The sequence below is a fragment of the Moschus berezovskii genome, chromosome 9 (assembly GCF_049115385.1).
Source record: "Moschus berezovskii isolate FMDL1 chromosome 9, NW_MosBer_1.0, whole genome shotgun sequence".
Lineage (NCBI taxonomy): Eukaryota > Metazoa > Chordata > Mammalia > Artiodactyla > Moschidae > Moschus > Moschus berezovskii.
Window position 1 is genome coordinate 40,843,574 of NC_142468.1, and position 22,941 is coordinate 40,866,514.

At 40.3% G+C, this 22,941-nt stretch overlaps 1 long non-coding RNA gene across 6 annotated transcripts in view; it reads left to right on the plus strand.

Moving 5' to 3' along the window:
* LOC148776438 (uncharacterized) overlaps positions 1-22,941 on the plus strand; it is a 572,377-nt gene that overhangs the window by 229,644 nt on the left and 319,792 nt on the right. For all 6 annotated transcript variants that reach the window (XR_016038187.1, XR_016038192.1, XR_016038189.1 and 3 more), the window contains exon 2: positions 19,710-19,790. This is a non-coding gene — a long non-coding RNA (uncharacterized LOC148776438). The remainder of the gene's footprint in view (positions 1-19,709; positions 19,791-22,941) is intronic.

Consider the following 22,941-nt stretch of genomic DNA (forward strand, 5'->3'; position numbering starts at 1 on the left):
TATCAGATACTTATAGTTCCTACTAGGTATTTATATGATTTTCCTTGCCATTCAAATATAATTTATTAATTATGGGTCACATCTTACCATAAACATTGGTTAGCAACATAGTTGGCATATTACACTTAATCAAGCTTGAAAGTTAATTGAAGATCAAATTCTCATGCCAAATGGAAAAGCTTCTGTGAACTCTTTACCCATAAATATGTTGGAAATTGTCCATTTTCCATGTATATATATATATATATATAATCATCATTGTTGTTATTCTTAGCAGTTGTTTTTGAGGAGGAACATTTATGTCAAGCTATATGCTTTCTATACATTGGCTTATTAAGTCATCATATGAGCCTTGTGACAAAGGTATAATGAATGCTAGCTTTTCATAAGGACACCAGGATTCAAAGAGGTTGAGCACATTTCCGAAAGTTTTTTTAGAAAGTGAATGTCAAGGTGAGTATCTGAATCCAGCTCTGTCTGCCTCTAAAGCCCACTCTCCTAATCAGTTTACTATCCTTGCAGCCCCCTCATTGCCAGATTCAAATTGTGGCTGGCCACTATCACAGACACCTTTGTCTTCAGTCTGGTGGACTGGTGCGCCTTTCGTGGTCTTGCAGACCCACCTGGAAGTGTCATTGGTGAAGGAGGGCATTCACTCTGCAACAAAAGTGCCCCTAAGACAAAGAATGAATTTGCACATGCTTAGTTTCTCAAACTGAAACGGAGTATCTTTCATGGTTAGAAAAAGAAAGAAAGGAGAGGATCCGGGGACACTGAACACTTCAGCAGTTTACAATGGTCTTTTCTCAGTTACATTCAGCAGAATGCAGGAGGATTCTGAAGAGTGCTGGATTTGTATCAAAAGAGAGTGGTGAATTCGTTGGGGAGAACAGCCTTTAACTTCGTGTGTAAAGAAAGGCTTGAATGTGGAGGTAGTAAGGGTCAACGGTATTCACTAATCACTTCCCTGACAAAAGAGACTGCCTCCACTTCTTACAGACATCAATAGGAACACTAAATCCTTCCATAGCATTTCAGCTGATTCCTTTCACAGCAGGATCACTACTGTTTCACCTCACTTTTGAAATCCTGCAGTCTTTACTAGCCGTTTGGTGGAGTTATAAATGATTGTCTGTCTCAATCAACAAGTGGTAAATCTCCCTTAGTTATAATTTAATTTAAATTAGCTTACCTGGGAAGCAGATCTCTGCACGTGTAAATTACCATAAACAGCAGCCTTCTTTGACGATTTACATAATTAAAAGAGAGAATATTAAGACATTACTGTGAAGTGGCAACCAGTGATGCCAATTTTTTTTTTAAGTGAAGAAAGGGTAATCCTTCCCTCTTCCCTGTTGCCATTTTATATCAAAGCAAACCTTATTAAAATCCCTTTGGTCTTAAAGATACATTTTTCTGAGATGCTGTGCCCAAAATGTGTAGCTTTCCTTGACATTTTTTAAAAACTGAAGAATGCTATAATTCCCAACTGCATAAAGGTAGGATATTACAGTATATCTGATTTATAAAATTGACTACATAGTAGATATTTTGCAGTGTAGAAAACTAAGAAAAAGTGCTTCAATTAATCGTACTTTGGAAAATATTTCATATGCTGTAGTTCCACTTAGCACTGTGAGGGGGGAAGAGATTTTCTTCAAAGAGGACTCTTGGGATTTTAAAAACACTTCTGCCTTTGGGAGTGAGGATTTGAAAATGTTGTTGGAAAGTTGTGAAATTTAAGATGCAAAATTGTCACTGGTTTTGTCAATGGAGAAGCCAAGTGAAGTAGTCAAATTCTGTGAAGAAAACCCTGGTTTTCAGACCGCAAAGCTGTGAGAAGAGATTGACTGCGCACTTAATTTTTAGACTTTTCATGGATTTTTAATTGCCACTTGATTTAAAAAGAACACATGCTTTTGAAAGAAGGAGAAGCCATTTAAGTATCATTGCTTGTTCCCCTGAAGAATGCACACAGGCTAGAGAAGACCTGTCCAGGAGGCAGGTGCTATCATGCAGGAAAATGCCTTGATTTTGTGGTAACATCCAAGTCCACTGTCAGGCAAGCTGTCTGAGAGGTCATGGACCTCTCAGTGCTCAGGCCAATTTAAAACACACAGTAGGAAGTGAGGGGAATGAAATGGGCCGAGTTGGCATTTTAGTGATAGACTGTGAACATGAACACACTACTTAAATCTGATTTACATGATGTTCATTCACAGAATCAGCTACTCAATTTAGAGGCCCATTGCAAGATGAAAATGCGGGGCCCCTTGTTCAAAAAACAGGAGAAAAAGTACCATGAAATGTACTAAGATATTAAGGGTTTTCCTTTCATCCATGTCTGAACTCTTCTGATACACATGTTCTATTGTTTCATCGAGTTTTCATACAAGACACAAATTCAAAGATAAAATTATTAAGAATTTCAAGACAGTGGCAGGAGAACATTAAACCATTAGACCATTGTGGGTCTGGTCCTCTATTCCTTTGCTATAACCAGCCTTTACCAATGATAGCCTTGAACAGCTGGTTTAGTTCAGTTCAGCCACTCAGTCATGGACTGCAGCACTCTAGGCTTCCCTGTCCATCACCAACTTGCGGATATTGCTCAAACTCATGTCCATCAAGTTGGTAATGCCATCCAACCATCTCATCCTCTGTTGTCCCCTTCTCCTGCCTTCAGTCTTTCCCAGCATCAGGGTCTTTTCCAAGACAGCTGGTAGAGATTGGTGAAGGGCCAGTTCTGATTTGTACACATTTATCTAGACAGCCCTCTTAGAACTCTGTGTATTGAGTGGTTACCCATTCCAGTATTCTTGCTAGAGAATTCCGTGATCAGAGGACCCTGGTGGCCTGTTTTCCAAGACAGGTCTTTTCCAAGAACATCTGGTGGAGATTGGTGAATATCCAGCTCTGATTTGTGTACGTTTATCTAGACAGCTCTCTTAGAACTATGTAAGGAATGGCTACCCACTCCATATTCTTGCCTGGAGAATTCCATGATCAGAGGACCCTGGTGGGCTATAGTCCACGGGGTTGCAAAGCACACACACAACAGCTTCTGGTCAGCTGTCTTAGAATTCTGTGTAGACAGCCCATGAGACTACCTAGGTTTAATTGGGTACGTGGGTCTTATGTTCATAATAGAGTTCAGGCTGGAAATATCATTTAGAGATTAGTCTACTTGTAGAGCTTATTAAAAGCTACAAAGAAAATGAAATCACATAGAGAGATGGAGAGAGAACAGGGACCATGGATGAAAAGAAAATAAAACTTTGCTTTTCTTCCTAGACTGCAAGCTTCATGAAAGCAGATCATGTGCTTTAACTGGTTTGTGCAAGTCTGGCAGTGAGCAAAGAGTCTCACATGCTATAGATGTTAGATAAATGCACAAAGAATTAATAAAATGCAAACAAGCTATCTGAAGGTATTATTATTTTTCTCACAGATTTTGCCTAACTCCCTCTAATTTGGTGAGACTTGGTTTTCCAGCAGAAATTACACATTGACTTACTATATGCATACTTGTTATAGGTAATTTTATTTTATTTCTGTAAGGAATTAGCCTGTTTTCCATGCCTTCTGTGATAGTAGTTAAGAATATTTAGCATGGAATAACTCACTGAAATGTAACTTCAGCATTTTTTTCCTCTTTCCCCCTTGACATTGAAGATATTGTAACATAAATATGATATCACATATCCATTTTCTCTAGGAGCTTCATAAGCAATTTCCAGTGGCTATTTGGTTCACTGTTTCTTAAGATTTTGTTCCCCTGGAAGAATTTCCGTCACTGTTTTTCATTTTCTTTGAAAAGGGGAAAAAGGAAAAATAGAACAGTATCTTTTAAAATGTGCTTTATGAACAAATATGCTTGCAAGTCCTGATTTCTCAAATTGTGACACAAACTGAAAGGCTTTAGCACTCCTTCCATCCCCCAACCCTGAGCACTTTCCCTAGCAAAAATCCGTAACAGTTTCTGTCTTATGAGCAATCCTTTAATCCCAGCCATGGCATTTGTGACTTGGCTAATTATGAAGTACAATTAAAAGATGATTAAGAATTTTTCCCTTCTCAGCCAGAACTCAGGAAGTGTTCTCTTTGTTCTCACCTATTTAATCACCTTTGCAGTCATTTCCAATCTAGCTTTACTCCTTTTGACATATCCCAAAATAGCCTTTTTAATTCTGGCCGGAGATGTTCTTTCTTCTTATCTGATCGTGCACCGTCTCCTGCTTTATTGGCTGCTATCAAATAAGATACCCTTTCAAACCATCTAAAGTCACAGATGCCTCAGTTTTGATGCTGTAAACCCCCAAACTTCTGCTTGTCTTTCGAAAGTCTTCAAAGTAGGACCAAAGATTCTGGAGTCTCTGTCTATGCCAATAAAATGAACAGGGGTTTTTGTTGTTATTGTCGATGTGTGTTTTTGTTTTTATCAACATCCTGAAATGCTGACGAAAAAAATTTGACTGAGAATTTTAAAGGACTGGAGAAAGATGGCTTGGCTTAGAAGCGGGACGATGTCAAAATTTTAGACACAGGGAAGGGCATTTGTGAAGACTTAGAAGTGAGAAAAAGGACGTAGTGTTAGGTGATGCTGTGCCCCTGCTGTAGGAGTTCTGGCAGCAGATGATGGCTCTGAGTAGCTGTCATCAACCTTTCAGGAACAGCCTGATGCTTTTGCCCTTGGAACTCAGATAGGCCACAGTGCCTAGAAAGGCCCTCATCTAGGGAGGAACTACACTCTAATGATTAGGAGCACTGGCTCAGGAGCCACAGTGCATGACTTAACTTAAACTTGTGTGGGTGTGTGGGTGCTTGCTAAGTCACTTTAGTCATGTCTGACTCTTTGCAACCCTATGGACCATAGCCCACCAGGCTCCCCTGTCCATGGGATTCTCCAGGCAAGAATATTGGAGCGGGTTGCCATGACCTCCTCCAGGGGATCTTCCCAACTCAGGGATTGAATCCACGTGTCTGTGTCTCCTTCATTGGCAGGTGGGTTCTTTACCACTAGCACCATCTGGGAAACCCCAAATTTAAACTTGCCAGCAGTATAACCTTGACCAAGTTAGTGAACCTCTTTGTGCTTTAAAATGGCCATTTCAATACACCACTGGAAGATTGGTGTGGACATGTTTCAGTCAACATGTTTGAGCCACTAATATTACCAAACACATTGACATAAATTCTTTACATGAGAATAGTTTGTGCATTTATAAACATTTAAAACATTATGAACTGTTATACATTTTCTCAGTTGAAAAACTTTGTAGTTTTTAATATTTTCAATTATTTTCTGCATTTTAGTGATGAGAAAACAACAGAGAATAAAAAAGGTTGAGTGATTTGCTCAAGGTCACATAGCCAGTAATTCTAGGCTGCTCACCCGCAGTGAGCTTTCTAGTCCAGTGAGATTCCCATGACAACTCAGCTCTCAACAATCTGCTTTTAATCAATTGCCAAAGCAACATTCAACTTCCTGGTTCTCTTACCAGCCATCATTAGGCTGAATCTCTCCAAGAATTTCTTCCAACCCAGAGTTTCATAACTATATATCAATCAGCCACCTGAACCTCTTCTCTTCCCAAATCCTGGCCTCCTGTATTTCAATTCCTCTGGCTTCCAGGCTGATGCCTTAATATCTGCTTTCTGATTGTACGCAATTTAGAAGACTAAAAAAAGAACAATTTGTTTTTGGTGGTTTGAGAATATGTGCTTCCAACAGTTATTACTTGCCATTATCAACAGGGAAGAACATACCCTCTTGGCCAGTACTGAGACCCAGGCCAATGTCTTATACTGGGAAAAGGATGATCATGCTAGACAAGGCCCCACAGGGAGAAACTGAGCTCTAAAGGAGTGGAACAAATTTGAAGGATAATTATATTATCTCACTCATTAAATTGGAATTATGTGAGGATGAACGTCAAACTAAAGGACGGACTATCAGAAGAAAAGACATTTGGTGGAACTTCCCTGACAGATGAGGCATTAGGAGAGATCAGTCAATGAAAACATCATTGATTTGGGCAACCTAGGCACAGATTTGGGTAAAAACAGGGTTGTTTTGGTAAGTATTGCTGAATTTGAATCAGAGAAGGTTTTAAATAAGAATAATTGGAATTTAGGTCATAGGCTGGGATGTTTGTTTTTAAGAATTGCATATCTATGGTACCTTTCTGTCCATTCTTAAAATGTTTGAGAGAGTTGAAGTGAATTTTAGGAAAGGCTTTGCAAGACTCAGCAAACCTTGTATTGGAAGTTGACACTTTAATTAAAATAACAAAGATTGTCACAGCAAATGCTGTGAACAACTTCTGAGTGCCATACACAGTGCAAAATCCTTTCTACACATTCTCTTAATGTTTCTTACAAACCTATGAGATACACATTAGCCCTATTTTCTAAAAAAAAGAAGCTGACTTTTATGAAGGGTGGTTACAGGCTCACTGTTGTTGAGGATGCCCTGAATAATAGTCACGTCTTGATTATCCAAGGAAATTCTGAACCAACCTTTCAAATTATCACACTTTATCAAGCATTGGCCCATTTCTATCCAGATGACCTTCTATGGGATAGTTCTAGAGTACTCATACTGGCTTCTGGCTTTCATGGTGTGAGAATGTTGTTTTAAAGATCTATACTTATTTTTTTTTAATTTTTATTGGAGGCTAATTATTTTACGATATTATATTGGTTGGTTTTGCCATACATTGACATGAATCCGCCCCAGGTGTACATGAGTTCCCCCTCCCGAACCCCCCTCCCACCTCCCTCCTCCCCTTATCCTCCCTCTGGGTCTTCCCCGCATACCAGCCCCGAGCATCCTGTAACATGCATCGACCCTGAACTGACGATTCGTTTCACATATGATAATACACATGTTTCAATGCCATTGTCCCAAACCATCCCACCCTCACCCTCTCCCACAGAGTCCCAAAGACTGTTTTATACTTAAAATTATTTTGAGGCCATGATGTGATGGGAAATAATTCGATATAAAGTTAGGCAGACTTTGGTCAAAGAATCTCTGCAAGAGGCAGAACTTTGAAACTGAATGTATAGATTCAAGAGTCTGATGGGTTTTTTGAGTCCCAACCTGTTACTTAGCAGTTGTGTGACAAATTATTTAACATTTTGTGCCTTTTTTTCTCATCGATACAAGGGAGCAAGTAGCCTACCACATGGGGTTGCTAAGAGAATTAAATAAATTATCTTATTTAAATCATCTGGAATCATGTTTTACATGTAGCTAAATACTCTATAAATATTAGCCATTTTTTGAAATTATTGGCATCGCTGATTGTCTTGTGTCATTACTCTGTACAGTATCATCATTTTATTCTTCTGCTCAGATGCTTTGGTAACTCCACATTCCTTATAGAATAAATAATAATGATTTTCATTTTTGATTATTTAACATGTGCCATGCACTGTGACAAGCACATGGTCTTTTAATCCGCACAATAATCAGAAAAGGTTGGCAGTGTTATTAACACCATTTTACAGAAAGATGGGATTCAATCAGATTTTAAAACTTGCCAAAGATAATAAAGCTAACAGAGGCAAATTTTGAGTATAATCCAGCTTTATGTAACTTCAGTGTTCTTCATCACTGTGTTATATAGTTTGTAACCTTTCTTCCTTACACCACCTGCTCACCCAATACCTCTCAGAACACTGTGGCATCCACTTTGCCAGCCTGTTCTCACCCAACTTTCCAAAAGTTTACACTCCACTCCAGGAATACTAAATGCCTGTGGCATGCTGAGCTCTTCTGTGCCCCGTGACTCAGCATGTATTCTTACCATCTCCAGTGCCCTTTCCACTTTGTAAATTAGGAAAGTAGCTTCATGCTCTGAGAGTCACATCCCGTCACCTCACTTTGAGGTCTCCTCTTACATTAGGTAAGATTTGGCTGTCTTGTCTCCATGCCCTCCTATGACACATTACACAATGTCCAATGTTTTATTTTTATTAATATTTGTCTTCTCACTGAATTCTGAGCCTTTCAACAGTGGAAAACTTTTACTTTTTATCTCTGCCTCCTCCAGAACTCAGGATTTAGTCTTTCACAAAGTAAGCAAGTTGTAAAATTATAAAATAAATGAATTAATGAATAAAAATTCCAGTTATTTTCTAGAGCAGCACTGTCTAGTAGTCCTGCTCTCAAAAATAATTGTGATGATGAACGTGATCAATATTTGTCCAGTATGGTAGCCACAAGTCACATGTGCCTGTCGAAATCATGAAATATGACTGATATAGATGCAGAACAGTATTTTTAATTTATTTGGTTCTAAGTAACCTAAGTCAAATCCCTTATGACTATACAGTGGAAGTGAGAAATAGATTTAAGGGACTAGATCTGATAGACAGAGTGCCTGATGAACTATGGACGGAGGTTCATGACATTGTACAGGAGACAGGGATCAAGACCATCCCCAAGAAAAAGAAATGCAAAAATGCAAAATGGCTGTCTGAGGAGGCCTTACAAATAGCTGTGAAAAGAAGAGAAGCAAAAAGCAAAAGAGAAAAGGAAAGATATACACATTTGAATGCAGAGTTCCAAAGAATAGCAAGGAGAGATAAGAAGGCCTTCCTCAGCGATCAGTGAAAAGAAATAGAGGAAAACAATAGAATGGGAAAGACTAGAGATCTCTTCAGGAAAATTAGAGATACCAAGGAAACATTTCATGCAAAGATGGGCACAATAAAGGACAGAAATGGTAGGGACCTAACAGAAGCAGAAGATATTAAGAAGAGGTGGCAAGAATACACAGAAGAACTGTACAAAAAAGGTCTTCATTCACGATGGTGTGACCACTCACCTAGAGCCAGACATCCTGGAATGTGAAGTCAAGTGGGCCTTAGGAAGAATCACTACGAACAAAGCTAGTAGAGGAGATGGAATTCCAGTTGGGCTATTTCAAATCCTGAAAGATGACTCTGTGAAAGTGCTGCACTCAATATGCCAGCAAATTTGGAAAACTCAGCAGTGGCCATAGGACTGGAAAAGGTCAGTTTTCATTCCAATCCCCAAGAAAGGCAATGACAAAAAATGCTCAAACTACCGCAAAATTGCGCTCATCTCACACCCTAGCAAAGTAATGCTTAAAATTCTCCAAGCCAGGCTTCAACAATACGTGAACCATGAACTTCCAGATGTTCAAGCTGGTTTTAGAAAAGGCAGAGGAACCAGAGATCAAATTGCCAACTTCTGCTGAATCATCAAAAAAGCAAGCGAGTTCCAGAAAAACATCTATTACTGCTTCATTGACTATGCCAAAGCCTTTGACTGTGTGGATCACAATAAACTGTGGAAATTCTGAAAGAGATGGGAATACCAGACCACCTGACTTGCCTGTTGAGAAACCTGTATGCAGGTCAGGAAGCAACAGTTAGAACTGGACATGGAACAACAGACTGGTTCCAAATAGGAAAAGGAGTACATCAAGGTTGTATATTGTCACCCTGCCTATTTAACTTATATGCAGAGTACGTCATGAGAAATTCTGGGCTGGTGGAAGCACAAGCTGGAATCAAGATTGCCGGGAGAAATATCAATAATCTCAGATATGTAGATGACACCACCCTTATGGCAGAAAGTGAAGGAGAACTAAAGAGCCTCTTGATGAAAGTGAAAGAGGAGAGTGAAAAAGTTGGCTTAAAGCTCAGCATTCAGAAAACTAAGATCATGGCATCTGGTCCCATCACTTCATGGCAAATAGATGGGGAAACAGTGGAACCAATGGCTGACTTTATTTTTCTGGGCTCCAAAATCACTGCAGATGGTGACTGCAGCCATGAAATGAAAAGACGCTTACTCCTTGGAAGGAAAGTTTTGACCTACCTAGACAGCATATTAAAAAGCAGAGACATTACTTTGCCAACAAAGGTCCATCTAGTCAAGGCTATGGTTTTTCAGTGGTCATGTATGGATGTGAGAGTTGGACTATAATGACAACTGGGCACAGAGAATTGATGCTTTTGAGCTGTGGTGTTAGAGAAGACTCTTGAGAATCCCTTGGACTGCAAGGAGATCCAACCAGTCCATCCTAAAGGAAATCAGTCCTGGGTGTTCAAGGACTGATGTTGAAGCTGAAACTCCAATACTTTGGCCACCTGATACAAAGAGCTGACTCATTTGAAAAGACCCTGATGCTGGGCAAGATTGAGGGCAGGAATAGAAGGTGATGACAGAGGATGAGATTGTTGGATGGCATCACCGACTCAATGGACATGGGTTGGGGTGGATACCGGGAGTTGGTGATGGACAGGGAGGCCTGGCATGCTGCAGATCATGGGGTTGCAAAGAGTCGGACACAACTGAGTGACTGAACTGAATCTAAATTTGAAAAACTGCATGTGGCTAGTATATTGGAGGGCACAGTTGTAGAGTTAGAGCTGGAGGAGGATTTTATTCAAGGTTCTTTGGTATATGCCTTGTCTGTAAATCATTCTTAGTTACATCTGCATCTTATACTTGGTCAAAGTCTTAAAGTTACATCTGTTGGAAAACAGGTTTTTAAAATGTGGCAATGAGACAATATCCTTCAACTAGCACAGTACAGATCCCTCTGAGTACAGAATAATCGGTCTTCAGAGGGGAAATTTGGGCTCTTAGAGCAACTCAGGAGTTTCTGTGACAGCGATAGCAGTCTTCTCCACAGCCCTTGGGTTCACAGGGAATGTTCAGGGACTGAGTAAAATGTCTGTGTTGGGTGCACTCAGGTTCTCTGTAGTTTACAGGTGGGAAGAGACATCAGTTTCTCTTTATCTCGTTTCACTGGGCCCCTTTGACATTGTGCACAACTGTCTATTTTCCATTTGCCTTCTTTTACTGTCATTATTTGTTAGTGTTCCATCCTGTCCCATCCTCGGTGACTTTATTGAGAGGCAGACTCTTTTTATTATGCATGTTTATTTCCCTAGGACTTACCATTGCGTGTGACAAAAGGAAGAGGGTCAATACATGTTTGATAAATGAATAAATGAACATTGAATCAAGGAACAAGGTTGATTCTGGGACTCCAAGAGGCCTAACACATCCATCAAAGAAGAAAGAATACAGAGGAAAACCAGCCCGCAGCAGAGCCATCCGCTGGACAGGGAGACATGTGAGAACAGAATCCTGTCCTGTTTGCAGGACAGTCACAAAGAGAAACAATCATACATTCTAGGCCAGTCCAGGCAGTTAGATTGGGTGAAGTTTCCGTCAGGTTGGCAGTTCTATCTTGCCATCTACCTGAGCGAGTTTGTATTTAATGAAGAGGAAGCTGCAAGATGTTTTAACAAAGCCTTTTTTCATAATCCTCATGTTGGCTGGAGAGCTTGCCCAGCCTCCCAGAGTGCTGAAATGAACTTGACCCATAAATGTGCAGCTCTTCTTTTTTGTGTAATCTTTGAGAATCTCTTGGAGAAAAACATGAAAGTGGTGAGAAAACCCCAAAAATGCATGTATACAATCACACATATACGGATCCTAGGAGGAGGCAGTAGCAAGTTAAATGCTTAAATGGAGCATGAACAGGGATTCATCTCAGTTCAGTTTAATTCAGTTTAGTAAAAATTAAGTGAGTATCTACTTGATGGGGAGATACGAGATAATTAAGACACAGTTTCTTCCCTTAAAGAATTCACAGATTTGTACAGGAAAAAAAAAATAGTGAACAGATAACTTGTAACAGCTTGTGATGAATGCAGTAGTAGAGGTGTGCTGGGTCCTGTGGTGCCACATAGGAAGGGACCATTAGGTCTTCTTGATTTCGTCTTAAACAATTTGTAGAAATTCTTTAGCTGTACAATTTGGGGGTGTAGAGATTAGGAAGGGAAGGAGAAGACCCTTCAGTTGGAAGCAAGGGATCAGCAAAGGCACCGAGGTATGACCAAGCATATAGGGGATGCTTGGAGGTAAGGGGTCTGCCTCTCCCAGTGGGGGCTACTTAATCGTTTCATTAAAAGATTGCTCTGCCTTTCCAGAGTTTCAGAGATGATATTTACTATTATATATAGGATGCATTGACAACAGGATAACATCTAAATATAAAGGTCAGCTGGGAAGCTAATATAACAGTTTCAGTGTGAGAGGTTTAGGGTTTCAGTTAGAATTATAGTTGTGAAAATAAAGAGCAAAACTTTCTAAGGTATATTCTAGAGAAGTGATTCTCAATCTCCTATCTGATAATTTCTGAAAAAGAAAGCATAACTTTAATCTGTAGTAGTGACTGTATACCACACATGTATTTCTAGAAAGGAATGTGGGGATATAATTTGGAAGGTTATTCTAGATAATTCTAGTATAGTAACCACCTTTGAACCAACCATCAGGGATAATCCCTATTCTAGAGGCTGAAGATGTATAAAAATAAATGTTACCATTGATAAAGAGTGTACAACGAGCAAAATTTTGGCAGATGTAATTTAGCTTGATCTTCACAACAACCTTATAGAGTAGGAATTCATCCTCATTTTACCACAGTGAAAGTGAAGTCACTCAGTCGTGTCCGACTCTTTGTGACCCCGTGGACTATAGCCCAGCAGGCTCCTCCATCCATGGGATTCTCCAGGCAAGAATACTGGAGTGGGTTGCCATTTCCTTCAGGGGGACCTGAAATTCAGCTAGATTCTGAACCTTGCTGCACTTCCCATTATTACTAAAGACCACGCCTGAATTTGAGCCAAGGCCCATCTGATTGCAAAGCTCCAGATCTTTGCAGCTCTCTCTGGGAGCTTTAGTACTGTGACCTGAGTAAATCCTGGCATCATAATAAAGGAGCATCACTTACAGGAAAGAAGAAATTGGCAAAAGGGATAGATTTCAGAACAAAGGTGCCAGGCCAGTACTCTGATCTATTGCCTTCTGCAGTTAGCTTTGTTCCAACATTATCACTGGAGTGTATCAACGTATGATGAATCACGTGCTGGATTGCTAAAAGCACATGGGAGGGAAATGAAGGAAGCAGCCATTCTTTTTTTTTTTTTTTTCAATCAACGTGTTTATTAAGCAAATATAGCTCGGGAACTTTGCTCCATATAAAAGATAAAAAGGTCTATTTATAGACATTGCTTTTGCTCTTCAGAAATCCACAGTTTTGTGCAGTCTAAACTTCATAAATTATAGTGGAGAGTGCTAAAGTGGTCAAGTAGAGATGAGTATCAAGTGTCATGAGAATACAGCAGAGGGGATGACCAGCTCCTTAGCAGCTGAGAAATTGTTCACACAGCTAGTTATGTGGCAGTTGTTTCTTAGAGAATGAGTTGGAAATGTGCCCAGTGGAGACGTGAGAAAGGCATTCCAGGAGGAGGGGACAGCAGAGCAAAGGCACAGTAAACTGAAAGTGTTTTAGGAGATGGAAGCAGCTCCATGTGGCAAGAGGTGAAAAGGCAGGGCAGGATTTTAAAGAGATTTGTATTCTCTTCTAAGGAAAAGGATCCCATCCTTGAGTTGGGGTCAGGTAATGGGGTCGCTAAGAGTCGGACACGACTGAGCGACTGAACTGAACTGAAGGGAGTGGGAGGGGGCAGGAAGATGGCAATAGTTTGGTGTTTCAGAAAAAAATTTCAAGAACAAATGGGGAAGGATTTGATTGGAGGTGGATGGTGCTAGGAGAACAGGATCAGAACCTAAAGTTCCCCCTCAGGCAGAGCCTAGTCTGTCCGTCCTAACTTCCCAGCTTCTCCCCTAAACGTTTCTTCTAAGCATCAGGTAATTTTAGAGGTCAAGTGTAAATGCAGAAGTGGCTTTGCCCTGCACTTGGAGAATTCAAGGTAGAGGGCTGCACACCTGCCTATAAAATGAATCAGTGCCTCCAGGCCTTCCCCATAGCAACAAAATTAGTCCTTGACACCTAGACATTCTTCCTTTGTTTTTTCTCTCATGTTGCCTGAAGGCTCTTCTTTTGACTTGCATAATTCCCTCATCTAGCAGGGGGCCTCATATAAACTCTGCCGCACTGCTAATATTTCATTGTCATTTTCGGCTCTATTACATTTTTCTCTCAATCATTCTTTAGAGCAAGAGATGTCATCTAGAGGGGTTGTGCAGCTTGCATAAATGAATTATGAATCCTCACGACTTCAAGTGGGTTACCAAGCCCCTTCCAAGCAGAACCAGGCATCTGGTAACTCCAAAGTGTGAAAAGGACATTATGCATATGTATGCAGAGACACATGCCCTACAGCGTTTCTGAAGTGCTTGCCACATTTTTACTTACACAGGCGCCATGTGCAAGGGGACCTGAGAACCAACCACTCGTTGAAAGAGAAGTGCTTTCACATATCCTTTCCTTTCTCTCTTCCTGCTACAGTTCCTCAGTCTATTTATTTTTTGAACCCATGAAGGAAGTGAGGAAAAGGATTTTCCGAGTCTTCTCATTAAGTGTGAAGCTTTGTATATATGTGAGCTTCCCTGGTGGCTCAGATGGTAAAGGGTCTGCCTGCAATGCTGGAGACCCGGGTTCGATCCCTGGGTTGGGGAGATCTCCTAGAGAAGGAAACGGCAACCCACTCCAGTACTCTTGCCTGGAGAATCCCACAGACGGAAGAGCCTAGGAGGCTACAGTCCATGGGGTCGTAAAGAGTCGGACAAGACTGAGTGATTTCACTTTCACTTTGCACATATATAGGCTTGCGTGCAGAGAAGGCAATGGCAAGCCACTCCAGCACTCTTGTCTAGAAAATCCCATGGATGGAGGAGTCTGGTGGGCTGCAGTCCATGGGGTCGCTGGCGGTCAGACGCGACTGAGCGATTTCACTTTCACTTTCACGCATTGGAGAAGAAAATGCCAACCCACTCCAGTGTTCTTGCCTGGAGAATCCCAGGGACGGGGGATCCTGGTGGGCTTCCGTCTGTGAGGTCACACAGAGTCGGACATGACTGAAGTGACTTAGCAGCAGCAACAGGAACAGACTTGCGGGTGTGCTAAGTCGCTTTAGTCCTGTCGCACTCTTTGCGACCCCATGGACTGTAGCCTACCAGTCTTCTCTGTCCATGGAATTCTCCAGGCAAGAATACTGGAGTGGATTGCCATTCCTTTCTCCAGGGGGTCTTTCTGACCCAGGGATCACACCGGTGTCTCTCACATCTCCTGCATTGGTGGGCAGATTCTTTACCACTCAGTTCAGTTCAGTCACTCAGTCGTGTCCGACTCTTTTCGACCCCATGGACTGCAGCATGCCAGGCCTCCCTGTCCGTCACCAACTCTCGGAGTTTACTCAAACTCATGTCCACTGAGTGGGTGATGCCATGTTTACCACCAGCTCCACCTATACATAGGCAGGTAACCATTAGTGAGAAAAGCAACAAAGCTTAAGTCTACTAGAGCATAGCAAGAGAAACAAAACGAGGTAGCTAGACTACTCTGAAGTAGATCATTTTGTCTCAACCACGTGGTTTACAGAAAGTAATACTAAAGAATCTTGACTTCCAGTTTCCAATAACTTGAATTTTTTTAATGTTTTCAAATGTGACACAGAGGCCACAGAATCTCAGACAAGCCAGGCACAGCAGGTTAATGAACCTGAACACTCAGTCAGGACCTCTCTGGAAGTTAGATTGCCTTATTTAGACTCATGGTCAGATTTTGGTTGAGACTCTGGGTTTTGACTTAAACGTGGATTTGAATCCTAGCTCTGTTTTTAACTTGCTCTATGACCTTAGGCAAGTTATTTTATCCTCTGTAATCCTTAGATTCCTCCTTTGTCTGAAGAGGGTAATACCTGTGTCATGAAGTGGTTATGAAGATTAAGGGAGTAGATTTATACAATCTTTGCAGTGTGTGATGTGGTGTCCAGCAGGCCCTCAATAAGTACAACTTGTGCTGTTTTTACATGATTACACATCATCTTGATTTACTAATTACACATTATTTCGCAACTTCCTTATTTCTAAAGTTGGACTAATAGCGACTGTCCTATTCACTTTATATAGTTTTTGTGGAAATTAAATAACAGTGAATGTAAAGATATGTTGTAAAGTGAAAAATCCCAAATTTCCAGAAAGCGTGGTTATTATTATCATTATTTTAGAGGTATTTAGGCTGTCACAGTCACAAGACTATTTGAGAAAAGTCCACTTGAATTACTGGTCCACAGAGGAATAGCTGCATTCACCCATGGAGCCCAATCCCTGCCCCCTTTTTCTTGTGAAAAATTGCCCAATACCTCCTATGTGTAGAAAATTGATAGTATTTGGACATAGGATTGGCAAATTCTCTCCTCCCTTTAAAAGTGATATACAAGGTGGAAACCTGCATTTTTCTTTTCTTGTTTTTTTAATTTTACAACTAGTGAGCTGTTATCATTCCTGGAACTGAGAAATTGAACGTGATTGCCAAAATCCATCTGATTGGTAAGCAGTCAGAAGCTCAGACACTTGCAGATTCTGCCAGTCTTCATGGCTTTCCTTCCAACAGTGATGGTTCTCATGCCTTTCTCCAGCCTCACTGCCATGTTGTAGGGGAGGGAGAATGGATCTCGGAAGTAAGCAGTAGATCTGGCCCTTGACCATCACTTGGGCTGACTAATCCCCCTTCTTAGTAAATTTCAGTACTTTCAATTTTCAGCCCCTCCCCCACGTGGAAGTGGAGAGGGTGGGGAGGGACGTGGGGGACAAGAACTGCCTTTGGCATGGTCTGGCATCCTGGGATAGAGCTGAGATTAAAGCCACCTCTGTCAGCTACCACTTGCAGCTGTTTGACCTGCTTTAAATTATTCTCCCTGTGACTTGCTTACTGCATCTGTAAATGGGGATGGTGCTATATCTACTGAGCAATATATTTCTGAGAATTAGATGAAATCATGTATTTAAAATATCTTACAAAGAACATAGCACCAAACAAATGCTAAACAAAAATGTACTCTCCTGTTCTTTTCCCTTTGATTTGTAATAACTCATGAACATACTTGGCAACTTTGTCTTTCTAGACCACTCTTTCCTTGTAGATAAAATGAACTCAATGGTTTATAATTCCTGTGTACTCATGAAGGTCTAGAATTTCTATAATTCTAGTGCTTTAAGAGAGGAATAAATGAGATTGCTCTGTACATTCTTAAGTAACTGGAATAAAGTCATATTGAGAGATTGAGAAGGGAAAATCTGATCTAAGTATTTTTGAATAGGGTCTTCCCTGGTTTTTTAATAAGTAGGATTTTGATAAACAAGTAGGAGTTGACAGAATGAGGAAAGATATACAGAGTTTAATGTTTTATTAAGTTTAACAAAAGATATTTGGATAAATGGGTTCACACTGAAGTAATAGAGATTCTCTTGAGCTGTGTTTATAAATTTGAAAAAGGGAAACCCAAAGGAAGCATGAGCCCGTGTCTTGGGGAGGTGATGCCTGTCCCTGATGCTTGGTGCACACGGGCAGGAGTGCAGCAGGTCTTCTAGGAGGCCTTAGTTCCTTCCTGGACAGTAATCTGCATGAAAGCAAGGACTTGGTCTCTTGTTGCCAGGCATGCTTGCTGATTGTTGAACTTCAGATGAGTAAATGAGTATCACCGATGTACCTAAAATATTAATGTCTGAGTGTGTAATGGGATCCAGGAGGAGAGACCCTAGTGATCTTTTTATAATAGCAATTTTCCTGGAACACTTTCTGAAGATACCCCAGAGCACTTTTGAAAATGCTGATTATTTTTTGTAGACAGCTTTTTCTTGCCTGTCTTACAGCTGTGAGTGTGAGAGCCTAATTCTCTAGGGACCTAAGCATATGGACTCTCCCTGAGAAAATCTGCGAGAGAACCCCCAAGGACACTCTGTACCCCTCTCCCAGCCAAGACAGGGAAAGCCTGCCTGAAATGCTTCCTCAGCCAATGAGTAAAGTGTGATCTGAGAATAGAGCTTCACAAACATTGTGTGTGTTAGAATGAAGAGTGAATTGATGTATGAGTCAGAAATTCTTGGTCCATCCTTGATCTTCACCATAAGTATAATATGAAAATCTCACTGGGCTTCATTTTCTCCCCGACAAGTAAGGAGATTAAGCCAATGGACACGGCAAGATATCTTCCAGTTTGATCCTCCTAGTTTTACGTGTAGTTCCTAGATTTGTCAACCTGGAAGAATAGATTTCTCTCATTCAACTTTCTCATTTCACAGATGAGAAAACTAAGGTGTGCAAAGGTGAAGTCATTTGTTGAAGGTCACAAAACCAGTTAGAAGCTGAGCTAAGGTTAGAACCAACAGCTTTAGACTGCCAACCCAAAGGTTCTTCACCTTTTATGTGTCAGTTCAGTTCAGCTCAGCTCAGTCGCTCAGTCGTGTCCGACTCTCCGTGACCCCATGAATCACAGCACGCCAGGCCTCCCTGTCCATCACCAACTCCCGGAGTTCACTCAAACTCATGTCCACAGAGTCAGTGATGCCATCCAGCCATCTCATTCTCGGTCGTTCCCTTCTCCTCCCGCCCCCAACCTTTCCTAGCATCAGAGTCTTTTCCAGAGTTCACCTTAAAAATCCCATGAAAACTGTGGACTTCTGGGAGTGGGAGATGGGATGAGGGCAAACACTTTACACACAAGACACATAAAATTTGCAAACTCTTTAAGGGGAGGGGTTCTTGGATTTCAGGTCAAAAGCCTTTATGCTATACTTTATTACTCAAAGTAGATGTTGAAATCAGATGTTAAAAAGAAACATAATTATATGTGTTAGAAAGCATGCCTTTGACTTTTTTGGTTTAATAACTTCATTTGTGCTGAAAGCGGCTCAACACAACTGGAATAAGTTTGGGTTTATATCTGCCCTCCAAACAAGCCTTACTCACTTGATTTGTTGATGGCCATTTCTGATTTTCACAAAACCAGTTCCCCCTTTTAAATATCACAGCCTTGTTTCTCTTACATATACTTCTGCTAAATTCAGTGCTTGACTTATGTCAACGGTAGCCAAATAACACAAGAAGGGGGTTGACTAAAACAGAAAAGGTTTTTTCATTAACTGGGTCTGAAGGTGACCTCTACTAATTAGTTCTTTTTTCAGCTACTTTTCACCCTCTTGTCTGCAGGTTTTGGATTCTCAGGTCTTCCAGAGAAAGGACTTGAGAAAGGAGAAAGGAGAGAGATATCCTCTATGTTTCTTTACAGCTGCATCTGGGTTCAGAGCCCTCTATTCCTGTTGTGTAGTCAGATCCGTCCATTCCAGGCTTGAAAGTTTCTATTCTAAGGACCATTGAGAGAACTTGGAAGCTTCCCTTGAGTAGGCCTATAGGGTGTCTTTAGGGTCTTATACTCACTCTGACGTGACGTGACATGCAGTCAAAGTCCAGGTGCTCTGTGCTCTCTGATGCTTGGCCTATAGAATGCCCGCAGACTTTCTAGTCATGTAAGCACACGCTTCATTAAGATTGGATGGGTTCTTTTTTTCCCCACAGAGACTGTGCCCCTCTTGCAGTTTATTAAAACTACCCATGCAGTGTACCATTATTCTTCCTTCTTGTATTCATGAATGGCCAAGCCTCAATAGGAACATCCAGGTGGAGATCAATAATCAGTCTCTTAGTTAGGGTAGGAAGAAAGAAAAAGAAGGAAAAGAAAATCTTTTGGTGCACTGCATTCAGCTGTGTTGAAGAGGTCTTATCATTAAAGCAGCAGCAGGTGTTCATAAACCAAGCTTGCTGGGAGTGTTGTACATGCAGGATTAAAATAATTGTCCATCAGGCTCTGTCTCATAAATGTTTTCCTTTGACTTTTGGCAGGATCTCCAACCTGAGCATATGCCGGTTGACATGGGAACATTGAGGCCAGCAGTTTAAGGATTTTCACATTTGCTTGCACTGGTAAGATTTAAAGATATAATAATGAAGGACATTATGTGTTACTGGGTCCTGGCTGTTTGCACTAGGTATGACATTAAACTTGTTTAGGTGTTAAGTTTTTTGAGCCAGGTAGGTCTCTATTCAGTTACTTTGCAAAATCACAGTAAAAACAGGAATACATATAATCCATGAATTTGAGCATAGTATCATTGGTATTGGTGAAAATATGGAAACTAAGTAATAACAGATTTTTTTTTAACTTCTGTACAGTTGGACCAAGTGGGATAAACGGATTCCCTTTTGAACAATGAAACTGTCTATTCTAAAGAGATCTGATTCTCAGAGCACAAGGGGATACAGTGTTTAAGATCAATGTGGAGAAAGAAAGGGGCTTTCCAGGTGGTGCTAGTGGTAAAGAAACTGCCAATCTCTGCCCGAGATGTCAGAGACCCTGGTTCAACCCCTAGGTTGGGAAGATCCCCTGGAGAAGGAAATGGCTACCCACTCCAGTATTCTTGTCTGGAGAATCCCATAGTGGGCTACAGTTCAGGGTCACAAAGAGTTGGACACACCTAAGCAACTTAGCATGCATGCATGGAGAAAGAAAGGGAAAGCAATCCTGTTTTCAATACATCAGTGGACAGTCATGCCTTTAATATGGATGCAGAGACTGGATTTAAATCTGTAGTCAATTATAGGATTGCTTGAAAACGAGAACTGCATGATGCCGATGGTGTGGTGTTCACTGGATGCTTATTGGTATCAAAGGCACAACCATATGATGTTTCTTAAAAAGAGAGGCATAATGGTGAAGATGTTGGCAGATGGATAGCAAATTGAGTTACTGGAAGATAGTTTTGGAAAGAGGAATCTAAGATCTGAGACCAAGATATAATATTGATTTAAGTAATAATTAAGCATTCTATCTTTTATGGAAGAGAACAGAGTCTCTGGACATATTTTCACTATAAAGTAAAAAATACACCGTGATGTGGCTAACTGAAGTTAAATAAGACAATATAGGCCTAGGTAGATTCTTTGGATCCTGACTTGTTGAATTTAATGGATTAAATTCAGTAATAATACTCATTCCATTACCATCTTCAAGTTGAGTCAGATCTTCACGGGGTGAGACTGTACTCAGCACCTTTAATTCTCTGAGGGATACCATTCTAGCATATTTTCTACAAATATTCAGGTCTCCATTTTCATGTGACCTTGTAGCAGGTCTATGGTACACTGAACAATGTTTGACTTTTAACCAACTTATTTTCCATTTTTTAGTACTAGATACCTTAAATCTGTGAATTTCCAAAGGATGTATTTTGGTAATTCAGCATTCATGTTCAGTCTTCTAAGTGTCTTCCTCTCAAATTGCCCTGCTGCTTTATTCAGTTATGTTATTACAGCAACTTTTAGTTTAACAGCTTGTATTCGCATAATCTATTTATGGAACAATGGAAGAATGATTGTGGAATAGCCTGGAAGATGCATTACTTAAACGGATACCTGAAACTGACGATACAGCTTCACACATATATTTTACATATAAAAGTAAATGATCGTACCATTATGGTTTCTTTTATCTGAATAACACATTCCTCTTGAAAATTAAATTACTTTGCACTTGAGTTTAGTGCTTTATTTCATGATTTAGATGTACTTTCTAGGAACTGCTGCCAAACCCAAATTCCCATACATAAGTCATGGTTTCTCATATACACATGGAATTCAAGATAGCATCTTAGTTAGAGTCATTAAATCTCAGATATCAGAAAGGCCAGAGTTAGAACAGGGCTTTTTAAAGTCCTCAAAGCTAAGCAATTTGAGAAAAGAGAAAAAAAAAAAGTAAGAGAAACATGTATGTGGTTGGTCTTAATGAAACAATAAACTCAATGGAAGTGGTACTTCTAATAACTCACGTCTGGACCACAGAAGTCATCATTTTATCTGAGTTCTGTATATCAGATTGTGCTTCTTGTTATCAAGAGTGAATTTCTACCAGAGAACCCAATAGATTGTGTTAAACTGATTTGTTTCATTTTGGTTGTAGGAAGGTTTTCTTGAAGCTAACCTTGAAGCTCCTCATCTCTGCAGAAAAGCAAATGATACTGAATCCTTTGCCACTTCTGTAATACGAGGCTGCGTTGTTGACCAGATAGGCTTGCTTGAGAAAACATCCATTGACAGAGTGGAATGGTAGAAAGAACCATGATTTAGTAATCAGTGGACACCATAGCTGATTTCTCATTTTTTTTCTTTTGCCTCTGAGATCTTAAATAGTCACTTAACTGTTGAGTCTTAATTTTTAATCTGTAAAATGAGGTTAATAGCCACTGTACTTACTCCTCTGTAGATTTATCCAAAGATAGGATATTAAATAGGAAACACTGAGAAACTAAGAATCACTGCACAGAATTTTACATTGCTTTTAATAGAAAGTTGATTCCTTATTAATAGCACTTTCTGATTTGAAAGTTATATATGAAAAAAGCATCTTCATGGATTTTCATAGGTGTCCTTACATTAAACAAAGGCTGACAGTGGCTCTAATCTACTTGTTTTTCTTATTAAATTATGATAACTGCAAGAGTTCATTGAATAACTTGTGTCTGCCTTGTGTCTGAACCTGTCTCTGGTGTTTATGCTGCACTGATATTAAATTTCAATGTCCTAGAATCACTCTACAAGGAGAGCATGGGAGAGAATGGAAGAAATGCTTACAACAATCCCTGTCAGCAAGACGGGGAGGAAAGAGTCTCTGGGGTTGATCCTTGAGGTGACTCAGCCTTTCTTAGACCTCTTTCCCTCTAATTCTTTTCAGATGTATACTTTTTACTTATCTCTGCTTATCTTCCTCTCTCCACCCCCCAGTCTCCTTTCTCCTCTCCTTCACACCTCAGAAAGTCCTTTACTTGTTTACAATCCAGGGTTTTGGTTTTTGTTTTTTTTTTTAAGCTATTGACCCACAGCCCTCTGCTTCCATAAATCCTGCTTTAACTGTTTGATCTCTAAGACAAATATACCCCTATAGCCCTGAGTTTACTCTTTGACTCTGTTTCATTACAAACGCTGTAGACAATCAATATGAACTGAGGGGGGAATGTCTTGGGTCAAAAAAACATAATTTGCTTGAACACACCATCATCTTTGCCCCTGAAAAGAACTGTTG